Genomic DNA, 12,797 nt, shown 5'->3' on the forward strand with positions numbered 1-12,797 from the left:
CGATGTACAGGACGGACCAATCACAGTTGTTTGTGATAATACGATTGGATATTTTATTTAATATATTTCTAGAGATTGCAGGGCGGATGTCCATGCATCAATCTTTGTAATTAATAGATTTAAACAAGCTGTTTTTTTTCTTGTATAAATGTCCCCAGTAAAAAAAAAAAAAGTCTCAAAATTTGAATTCGGCCCCTTGAGGAAGACACCGTCATTAAAAGGCACCGTTATTACAGCATTTGCTGCCCAATTTATTGGTCGTGTCTAGAACCTTCGTGACAAATGTTTCGCGCATGCGCTTTCATGTTGATGCTTCCGTACTCGCCTATCAACTTAACAATGATGGAGAGCATTAAATACTTTAAGTTCTTTACGGATAAGTCGCTCTGAGTTGATGAACTCATGTGTATCAAGTTCTGTTCTTTTTGTTGTGTTGTTTATGCAACTGGTAATGTTAATCCTGTTCAGTTGCAGTAATGTCAGATTGTTATAGCAGCCTGCTTGTTACTCTCACTGTCTTTGTTACCCGTTTCAAACAGTTTTTTTTTTCTTTTTTTTTTCTAGATGATGATAAAGACATTGAAATCTCATATGCATGTTGCTAGGGTAAAATAATGTTTTGAGAGAAGTTCATGTTAAGGCAAAGGCACATATGATTTGGGTGGTTCGGATGGATGGTATCTTCTCCATCGTGGGCAGAGGGGTTTGGGAACATTTCCGGTTCTTGAGCAGGAGTTTCCATTTCGTTCGTGTGTGTTCAAATAATTGGCGATCCGACGCTATAATGTGTTATTTTGGATGTTTCGAGTGCTCGTTGGCTGTTCTCAGTAGCCTTGAGTGACAGCTGTAGCCTAATTTACTTTCGTGCACACAGACGCGTGCTTTTCTCGCCACTTTCCAGTCGAATCGCAAATAAATATGCAAACACGTGTCCCCACACAAGATATACATCCACAGATGTGCGGATGCAATCTTGGTTTATTAAATTATAAAGCAAAGGCAGATTCGAACCCGTCACCTTCCTCTATCGCGTTAACAATATATCCGCTAGACTAACCCGTGAGCTTCTACTAATGCTTGTGCGTCAGTTTAAAAACAATTACTCAAATGTCTGCGTCAAAAAAAAAAAAAAAAACTGCCATAATAATATTATATATTAATATTATTTTCCACGTTCACTGGCACAGTTATGACACAGTCCTGATCATAACTATCAAAAATTCATTCATTTTCAGGATTTTAACGCTTTAAATGCCAGTTTGTTTACATAATGCTGTTTTCCACACACACACACACACACACACACACACACACACACACACATTTTCTCAATGCACACATACAAAACACACTCTGACATCCATACCAACACACCTACACAATTGTAGCTGCATCATTTATTCAGTTGGCCTGCAGTGCTCTATAATACAACAAACAGAAAATAGGAAAAAAGCATGTATTTGCTCCATAGGCTAAACATGAAAAAAATGGCGCCATCTGCTGGAAAATATATAAAAAATAAAATGTTGAAGCCAGGGCTCCGGAATGAAAGCATATTATCATAGAATTCATGATTTTATGCTTTAATGGCACTGGGATCAAATATTGCAGTTTTAATGGGTTTCAATGGGGACATTTTTGTCTTTAAGGTCCTGAGTGTACCTATTTTATGTACACAGTGTATTATAGATGTATTATAGGAACTGAGGTTGAAATATCAAAATTCCCCAAAAAATATACACCTTTGGCAAAATTTATGCCGTTGGCATTAACACAGCCAAAATGATCGAAAAAACAAAAATGAAAAAGACAAAAATGTCCCGAAGGTAACACAATGGGGAGCCAGTTGATATATTTTACCACAAGCTAACACTATCCCACTGCAGACAGTAGCAGATTTAGAGCTGAAGTTATCACTTTAATTGTGTGAAATATTTATTTGAGCGCTTGAATTTGTCATCAGGAATGACTATTTATCAAACAGACAATTTAAAACAATCTTCTGCTGTGCATAACCTAATTCATATCCTTGAGTTTCACAACGCATCCCCGTGATCGGCGAAAGCATCAAGAACTCGCATGCCCGAGAATCTTGACATACGAGGTTACCTTTTAGATACGACCCAATTTATGTTCCAGACACTAACACGAGTGTGAAAACTCAAACTCTTCAAGGTAGACGTACACATTTTCTATGGAGTCGTTTTTGTAATAAGAAAATATAATAAGCGTCTTTTAGTGTGGCCTTACCTTGATGAACCTAAGGAAGTGCACTATGCAAATCTAGTTCAGGTTTATAAGTTGGAATTGTACAAATTAATCGATTTCAAGTTTGTGTTAAGATGTTTGTTACCATATATATCAAATATAATTTTTTAAATTGTTTAATGTTACTCTGATGAAAATGCTGAATTGGGCCCGGATCCCATGACAGGAGAACAAGTTTATGTATTTTTGTGTAGGACGTAACCCTTGAGCTATTCCAGTGCGAAAACTAAACGGAATAAAAGCCGTATAATGACATTGGAGTGTTGTATGCATATTTTAGATAATATTCTTAGTGTATGATAGGTTATATCGTGTTTTACTAACGAATCAAAGTCTAATCAGTTTTATAGTGTCAGTCTGACTAAACAATCATTGATAGTGTACTGTACAAACACAGGAAGGTTCACCATTAGATCATGCAGAAAATGTGATAGACTGAATGTGGGTTAATGTAATTTTTATTTTTTATTTTTTTATCTTCAATTGCACATTGCTTCGTGCATGTACAATGCACTCATCATTTGGTTTTAAACAGAGAAAGATTTTGGTTTTAGAAGTAAGTCTCTTGGAGGAAAAGAAATAATATTGACCACAGCAATCTTGAGACCCCACGTGGGAACAATCCAGCTTTGGAGCAAGTCTTTGGTCGCTCTGGAAATAAAACAATACTTAATCTGTTATAGGGTGGGGATAATGCACAGTGTAAAATACAAATTTTCTAAATGGCTGCATGCAAATAAGTGGTAAACAGAACAGTTATAGTGATAAACAATAATTAACTAAATCTGCTTGGATAACCATTTTTTAGAAAATGTTTCATATTCAAAGTGTTTGTTTAATGTAGTATTGAAATACAGTATTCAAGAGATAACAAATCTACTCATTGTCTAGAACAAAGAAATAAAAAGTTGGCTATCATTTTTATCAAGAAAGAAAGTCATACTTGTTCCAAACCTGACTGAGGGAGATGTTAGGCAGAATTACAGCCTCAGTCAGCATTCACTTTATGGAAAAATGATGCACTGAATACTGGCTAACATCTCCCTTTGTGTTCCACTGAAGAAAGAAAGTTATAAAGGTTTGATACAACATGAGGGCAAATTAGATAATGATGTAAATTATGACAGAATTTTCATTTTGGGCTCAACTACACTTTAATGAAAAAAAAAAAAAAAGAAAAAAAAAATTCTCTTATCATTTACTCCACCCTCATGCCATCCTAGATGTGTAAAACTTTCTCTCTTCAGCAGAACACAAATTAAGATTTTTAGAAGAATATCTCAGCTCTGTAGATCCATACAATGCAAATGAATGTTGATCAGATCTTTGTAGCTCCAAAATCCAAATAAGGGCAAAATAAAAGTACTCCAGACGACTCTGGTGGTTAAATCCATATCTTCAGAAGCTATATAACAGGTGTGGGTGAGAAACAGATCAATATTTAAGTCCATTTTACTACAAATTCTCCTCCCTGCTCAGTCAAACTCCCCTTTCACGTTTACATTCTTCTTCTCCTTCTGTTTTTGGTGATTCACATTCTTCATGCATATCGCCCCCTATTGGGCAGGGAAGATACTTGATTTAAAAAAATGTCTTAAATATTGATCTGTTTCTCACCAACACCTATCATATTGTGTTTGAGCACAAGGATTTAACAACTGAAGTCTTATGGATTACTTTTATGCTCCCTTTATGTGAATTTTAAAGCTTCAAAAAACATGTTAATTTGTGTTCTGCAGAAAAAAGAAAGTCATATATATCTGGGATACCATTTTTGCCATCCAAAATTGACTTGCTGTATAACACATTTGGCTGCAGTTTTCCAGTGAAATTTCCAGCTGGGGGTGCCAAAAACGAATTATTCAAAAGAGGTTTTAAGGTGAATTTTAGATGAACGTTTTTAAAACATACCTCCTTAACCTAAAACTTTTGCCTGAACCTAACCAATAGTGTTTTAAAATATAAATGAGACTTTAAAAAAGACATCCTTACCAAATCAATGGCAAAACTTAACCATTAGGTTTTTAAAATATAAATAAGACTATAAAAAAGACATCCTTACCAATAAAGTTTTTCTGAACCCAAACGATTGATTATTTTTAGAAACAAAACAATACTTATATACTTTTTAACTTCAAATGTTCACTTCCGTACATCTCTGTGACGTGCGCTCATGAGAGGGATGACGTAAGCTCGTTGGTAAGGTCACGCATCACATGGAGGAGGAGGCAGGAAGCGTGTCATTGTTTACAATAGAAACTTGCCCAGAGCACAGACCAAGCGCTGTTCACAAACCAAAACAGTCCAAAACAATTTAAAAACAATATAAAAAAAAAAATCATTTCCAAATAATAATAATAAAATAAACCCATTGTAAACAATGACACGCTTCCTGACTCCTCCACATGACGTGTGACCTTACCAAACAAGCTTACATCATCCCTCTCATGAGTGCGCGTCACAGAGATGTACGGAAGTGAACATTTGTAGTTAAAAAGTATATCAGTATTGTTTTGTTTCTAAAAATAATCAATCGTTTGCGTCCAGAAGAACTTTATTTGTCGACTGGTGTCGTGTGGATTATTTTGATGCACCCTAAATATGCATTTTGGACCATCAAAAAATGGAGGACATTCACTTGCATTGTTTAGAGGAGGAGGCCTGAAATGAAATCCTAAAAGTCTTAAATTCTGTTTTGATGAAGAAATTAACTCAGATACATCTTGGATGGCCTGAGGGTGAGTAAATTATCAGCAAATCTTCATTTTTGGGTGAACTATTCCTTTAAGTTAGTTTCATTTATTTGAAATTAGTTCATTTATTTGAGATTTAAGTTGTAAATGACACTAACCTTTTCTATTTCCAGTGTATTTCACAGTGATGCTCTTTTTTTCTTTACTCTTTCTCCGTGACAGATTGCATGTGTAAACCTTGGTAGTGTTTCTATAAATCAGGGCGTGATCTTTGATATTTAGTTGGCATTTTCCAGATGAAGCATTTAAGTAGGAAACAAGGCTGTTTATCATTGCTGTGTTTGAGGTTCCAATTAGAGTTTTTTTGTCCCCATCAACGTCATAAAGGTCACAATCAAAGGGTGTGTTGCCACACACCGGGTAAGAACAGTTAACTGTTAGGCTTTGATTTGGGTGGACACATGCTGTGAGAGATCCAAAATCATGTTTCTTTGTAGAATACACAGCTAAGGAAGAAAATAAGCATGTCTTCAAAAGTAAGTATTGACAATTAATCACAACAATTTCACCCTTATGTAACTACTTATTAAAATACAGAGTTTTTTTTACTTTCAAAGTAAAAATATACAGTAATCGAATTAAAACAATTATCAACTATTGCAAGTGAGGTTTGGAGATTTTAAATGTTAAAATCTTAAATTTCTAGAAGTAGAACATTTATTGAAAAAATACATAAAGGCCTATTAACACCAATCGTGATGCAAATCTATGGCGATAATTCCAGTCAAACTATTCCCACTAAGTGAGCATGTTGCAAATTATATCAGTCTCTAGAAAATTTTAGGAAGAAAGTGTTGCTTTGTTACTCTGGGGCAAATTTTCACATTTGATGTAAAGGAGTCCACATGGATGCTTTGTTTTCATGTAAACATTTTTAAATTTGCTGTGAAATCTGTGCTCTGTACGAATAGGCCTTAAGAATAAAATTATCTACAAAATTTTGAATGGAGTCAATACACTGAGTTGTTGGAGGTGAATTAGTTGCAGAAAATGTGAGAATTTTTTGCTAAACCTTCTTCCTCATTCAGTTAAAATAGCATGAAGGAATGTCGTGATGGTTTAGTAAAGACATTAAGAGATGGAGAAGGAAGCTTGAGGGGTAAATTTTGCTTTAGGGATTCTTACCTGAGAACAAGAAGAGAGCAATGATAATTTCAAAATTCCAATGGCTTTCTGTGCAAGAAAGAAAGAAAGAAAGAAAAGAAAAAAAAAACAGTCTGGTTACCAGATTTTCTTCCACATCCGCAGATATACAGTATATGACTGAAAATATCTATTTTGGTCTCAGCACTTTGGTCTTCAAGAAATAACCATAAATTGTGGTGTGTCTACGAACACAGTGAGTTTACTTCAGATATTTATACTCATTTTCTTTTATTGTAAATAAACAAAAGCCATTTTTATGCATTACAGATTGTTTGAGTTACTTTACATAGTCAACAAACTTGAAGTTCAACAGGTTGAAAGCAAGACTGAAAACAATCAAATCAGAAAAAGCTCTTACCTTTGAACATTGTTACTTCAATGTAAATCCAATGTAAAGTTTTGTTTGAATGTTATATATCAGATATTTCTGACAGAATGCAATGTTGTGGGCAAAGCTCAAATGAGACAAATCGATGGGAAAGTGATTTTATAGAGCTTGATGAGATTATTCGTGGGGGGGGGGGGTTACAGTAAAGAGCTACTTTGCTCTACAGCCCTGAAAGTATTTGTAGATGCAGTCAATTAAAACATGTCCTTAACAATGTAATGTGGCTATGGTACTCCATCAGCGTGCCTTTTATGCGTGCTACAACATCATGAATTAAAAATGTAATGGACCTTCAGAGAAATGAATTTCCAGAGAGCAACAGAGAGCAATTTTGGGTGTTATCATTGCTTCCAGAAATTATGTGAGTAAACCACATTAACTAGGGCTATCTATCTGTTTGTTTGCCTATGTATTTAATTTGGGTGATTTGCCAGAACTAGTACATTTACTATTGACGTGTTTGTCATAGGGCAAAAGTATTAGATGTTTTATTTATTATTTATATTTTAGCTGCCATATTCCTGCACTCAAATCAAATCCCTTTATTGTCACTCAACCACATACACAAGTGCAACAGTGGGTGAAAGTCTTGGGTGCGGTTCCAAGAAACATAGCAGTCACGACAGTGATGAGACATATACCAATTTACAATAAACATCAGATTTACACAACACAATTTACTCATCTAATATACACATAATTACACACAACACAATATACAAATAGTAATATACAATGTACAGTATATAATACACACAATATAGAACACACATACCCAATAAAAATAGAGTAGTATTTATATACGCAATAAAAATAGTATATATAAAATATACAGTAGATTGTATGTGCTGTATTGACATTCAGGCTGTCGGTTGATAGTCAGTTGCAAGTGTGTTGTTAAGAGAATATAATTTATTACAGTCCGGTGTGAGATAACAAGATTAATAAAGTGCAGTGCTAATGTATATTGTTCGTGAGAGATCAAGAGTTCAGAAGTCTGATTGCTTGGGGGAAGAAGCTGTCATGGAGTCGGCTGGTGCGGGTCCTGATGCTGCGATACTGCCTGCCTGATGGTAACAGTGAGAGCAGACAATGGCTCGGGTTGCTGGAGTCTCTGATGATCCTCCAAGCTTTTTTCACACACCACCTGGTATACAGTTGTGCTCAAAAGTTTGCATACCCTGGCAGAAATTGTGGCATTGATTTTGAAAATATGACTGATCATGCAAAAAAACTGTCTTTTATTTAAGGATAGTGATCATATGAAGCCATTTATCATCACATAGTTGTTTGGCTCCTTTTTAAATCATAATGGTAACAGAAATCACCCAAATGGCCCTGATCAAAAGTTTACATACCCTTGAATGTTTGGCCTTGTTACAGACATACAAGGTGACACACACAAGTTTAAATGGAAATTAAAGGTTAATTTCCCACACCTGTGGCTTTTTAAATTGCAGTTAGTGTCTGTGTATAAATAGTCAATGAGTTTGTTAGCTCTCACGTGGATGCATTGAGCATTCTAGATACTGAGCCATGGGGAGCAGAAAAGAACTGTCAAAAGACCTGCGTAACAAGGTAATGGAACTTTATAAAGATGGAAAAGGATATAAAAATATATCCAAAGCCTTGAAAATGCCAGTCAGTACTGTTCAATCACTTATTAAGAAGAGGAAAATTCGGGGATCTCCTAATACTAAACCAAGGTCAGGTAGACCAAGAAAGATTTCAGCCACAACTGCCAGAAGAATTGTTCGGGATACAAAGAAAAACCCACAGGTAACCTCAGGAGAAATACAGGCTGCTCTGGATAAAGACAGTGTGGTTGTTTCAAGGAGCACAATATGATGATACTTGAACAAAAATGAGCTGCATGGTCGAGTTGCCAGAAAGAAGCCAATGCCACAAAAAAGCCTGGTTACAATATGCCCGACAACACCTTGACATGCCTCACAGCTTCTGGCACACTGTAATTTGGAGTGACGAGACCAAAATAGAGCTTTATGGTCACAACCATAAGCACTATGTTTGGAGAGGGGTCAACAAGTATTGTGCTCCTTGAAACAACCACACCACCTTTTTCCAGAGCAGCCTGTATTTCTCCTGAGGTTACCTGTGGGTTTTTCTTTGTATCCCGAACAATTCTTCTGGCAGTTGTGGCTGAAATCTTTCTTGGTCTACCTGACCTTGACTTGGTATCAAGAGATCCCCGAATTTTCCACTTCTTAATAAGTGATTGAACAGTACTGACTGGCATGTTCAAGGCTTTGGATATATTTTTATATCTCTTTCCATTTTTATAAAGTTCCATTACCTTGTTACGCAGGTCTTTTGACAGTTCTTTTCTGCTCCCCATGACTCAGTATCTAGCCTGCTCAGTGCATCCACGTGAGAGCTAACAAACTCATTGACTATTTATACACAGACGCTAATTGCACACAGCCACAGGTGTGGGAAATTAACCTTTAATTGTCATTTAAACCTGTGTGTATCACCTTGTGTGTCTGTAACAAGGCCAAACATTCAAGGGTATGTAAACTTTTGATCAGGGCCATTTGGGTAATTTCTGTTATCAATATGATTTAAAAAGGAGCCAAACAACTATGTGATAATAAATGGCTTCATATGATCACTATCCTTAAATAAAAGACAGTTTTTTTTTGTTGTTGCATGATCGGTCATATTTTCAAAATCAATGCCAATATTTCAAAATTAATTCACAAAACTTTTGAGCACAACTGTATATGTCCTGGAGGGAGGGAAGCTCACTTAATGGACAACCAATTATCCCAGTTTTACTTAATAAATTGTCACCTCCAAATAATGCTAATAATATATTTTTCAATAAATGAGGCTTACATTACTAGTAGTAGTATAAAGCAGAAAGACCATATCATGATGTCATAGTTGAAATGTAATATGATTATACAAATATTCAGAATGCAGCATAAATGAGTACACTGCCTCTGAAACCTAACAAGTTCAGCTCTTTCTCTTTACAACTTAGACATATTTGGTGTTCATGTATGATGTAATGTTTAAGCAACTAATTTTTTGAGTTGAGTTGAGTTCTCAGTTTATCAGATACTAATGAAACATGTCTAACAAGAAAAAAATAACTTTCTTATCAAAATTATAAAATTCCATGTTGCAAAAAAAAACCAAGTTTGTATGCCACCCAACCTCAACCCTATTTGAGCACCTGTGGGGTGCAAGTCAAGCATCACACAAGGAATTGCGTTTAAATACACAGCTGTAATCTTCTGAGTGAATCATCTCGCCATTGCCAATGACCCATTGAAAGTACTTTACTCTGCCTTTCTGCACCCCAAAATGACTCAATGCTATATAGTCATCTCTCCCATGTAATCGCACTTCAGGACGATTGAGTGCTGTGACATCACATGTGCGAGTCACATGCTTCAACTATTTTGGTCTTGTCAGAGTTTCAAAGATCTCCTTGCATTCGTTAGAGGTATCTGTCATGATAGTCTGACCATAAAGCGGTAAAGCTTTTTGTAATCAAAAAGTTTTGACAATCTGAAGTGCAACCCCCTGAGTGCTTTTGATCATGTCTAGCAGTTTAGCATTATAGGACTCCAATACAAAGGCAGAATGTGCCCACTAAGGGCCCAGATTAACTACATGTCTTAGTAAATGGAGGTACATACAGTATCTTTCACAAACTCTGTTAGAAGTGCCTCAGACTCGGTAATCTGGTCTCTGGTTATATTTTTGCCCAATAGAAATTTTACACTAGTTTGGACCAGTGATTCAGCAGTGGTTTAACCATAGTCCTGTTACAGTTCTTGCAATGACATCAAAACTAGGTAGTCGACACAATGTACTTGGTCCTTTGACACCCATAACAGGTTGACCTGACTGTAGGGCAGTTTCTACAAATTCACTGGTTTGCTCCAGATTGCGGAGTTGGAGGTCTTCCTGAAAAGGATACACGAGTAGATCCTCTGCCCTTTTAACAATTTTTCCTTTGTGAAGATAATATGAGCAGCCATATTCAGCATTAAACTGTTTGAAATTCTGTATTAAAAGTCTGGCAACAGAATCACTCACCAAAACTAGAAGAATAACTTTTGTATTTATAGTGTCACCTTTGCCATTTTCCCGTATGAAGCCACAGTCCTGTAGCTTAACACATTCATCAACAAAGGTTTTAAAAATGTTCTCATATGAGGTGTCTCATACCCAATCACATTGAGGAAGTACTGAAAAGCCCATGAGTGGCACATGTGGCTCTTTTATTATAGCTTACCTGTGTTAAAAGGTGTCTTACCAGAACCACTGCTGAATCACTGGTTAAAACTAGTCAAGGGTGTCTCACTTCTATTGGGCGAAAATATAACCAGAGACCAGATTACCGAGTCTGAGGCACTTCTAACAGAGTTTGTGAAAGATACTGTATGTAATATTGGAAAGCTCATCTTTGCCTCCATTTACCAAGATGTGTAGTTAATTGGATCCCTTAGTGGGCACATTCTGCCTTTGTATTGGAGTCCTATAATGCTAAAGCTAGACATGATCAAAAGCACTCAGGGGGTCGCACTTCAGATTGTCAAAACTTTTTGATTACAAAAAGCTTTATTGTTTTATGGTCAGACTATCATGACAGATGCCTCTAATGAATGCAAGGAGATCTTTGAAACTCTGACAAGACCAAAACAGTTGAAGCATGTGACTCGCACATGTGATGTCACAGCACTCAATCGTCCTGAAGTGCGATTACTTGGGAGAGATGACTATATAGCACTGAGTCATTTCGGGGTGCAGAAAGGCAGAGTAAAGTACTTTCAACGGGTAATTGCCAATGGCGAGATGATTCACTCAGAAGATTACGGCTGTGTATTTAAGCGCAATTCCTTCACTGTAATGTTAAATGACAGAAACTTCTTCGTGTTAAGATTCTTGCTTTGTCCCAATAAAAATGAGATATGTTATGACACTGGAAGATTCTATTAAAGAGCAAAACACAGTGTACCGATGCTGGAAACAGGCAGACGAAGAGACGATGGTGAAGTGATGAACCCAAGTGCAGTTTATTTCCAAACGTGAGATCCAAAAAAACCTTGACTTGACTTGACTTGACAAAAAGACAAGACTAATAACAAAGTAATCAAACAATGAACCAATGAAAACAAGACACATGAACAGGGGAAACACATGACAAGATCACACAAGGGAACAGGAAATCACATGACATGACAGGAACAGGAACTAAACTTGAAAATAAAAGACAAGAAAACAAGAACAAAAGACATAAACATGACACACAGTCTCTGTTCCTCAAATCCAAGTTACTTTGAACCAGTCTCAAAAAGTCTTGGACATGTTACAGCCATTCCTGCTTCTGCTATCAAATGCAAATGTCTGATCATTCACACTGAAAACTCAAAGTTGATTATATTTTTAAAAATATTAATCAATGTGAATTCTTACCAGCTGGAGCATTCAAATTTGGGAACAATTATTCCCATGGTTCCTGTCTCAATATCTTCGCCATCCAATCACTGATTTTATTTCTGAAAACTGCCAGATACTCATGACAATATAAGCTAAAAGCACATATGATTGGTTAAGGGTTTACTGGGAATAATAAATGTATCTTCATCATCGTCATCCTCCATTTGCCTGAGCAGAGCCAGAGAGGATATCCCGGGAGATTACCTCCAGTGTTGGACTTACTGCTTCAAATTGAAAACTGAGGCAATATTTCGAGGTAAGACAAGTTATTTAACATGTGTTGTCAATATTGTCTATTGAAAGTCAAAATGTTTTTGTTATGAAGCATTTATTTGTAGGAGTAATGCTAGTTATTTCTGGAAAAAATGGCATGATCGTCGGCGTTCATCGGACAGGCAGCTTGCCTCTATTTTTAAGCAAATTTCTGTGAAACTTGCTAAATAAATATTAGCTAGCAATACTATGTACATTTTTAGCTAAATATCAATAACTTTTTTGGCCAATTTTGTCGCTTGTGGAAGATAGTCAAACCTTTTTAGTTACGAAGCATTTATTTGCGCTAGATCGTTTTTTTTTCTGGAAAAAAACGTGACCGTCATCGGTGAGCCTCTTCTTTTTATATCAACATTTTTTTGTCAGTTTCTGTGAAACTTGATTGTGGCAGCAGGGGCGTGGTCAAGCATCTATCCGGAGAGAGAGAAAGCAGTAAGTGCGCTTGCACCTGAGCTAGATTATGTCTAACACCTGTCTCTAATTTCAGTGAG

Source organism: Myxocyprinus asiaticus, chromosome 39 (assembly GCF_019703515.2).
Source record: "Myxocyprinus asiaticus isolate MX2 ecotype Aquarium Trade chromosome 39, UBuf_Myxa_2, whole genome shotgun sequence".
Lineage (NCBI taxonomy): Eukaryota > Metazoa > Chordata > Actinopteri > Cypriniformes > Catostomidae > Myxocyprinus > Myxocyprinus asiaticus.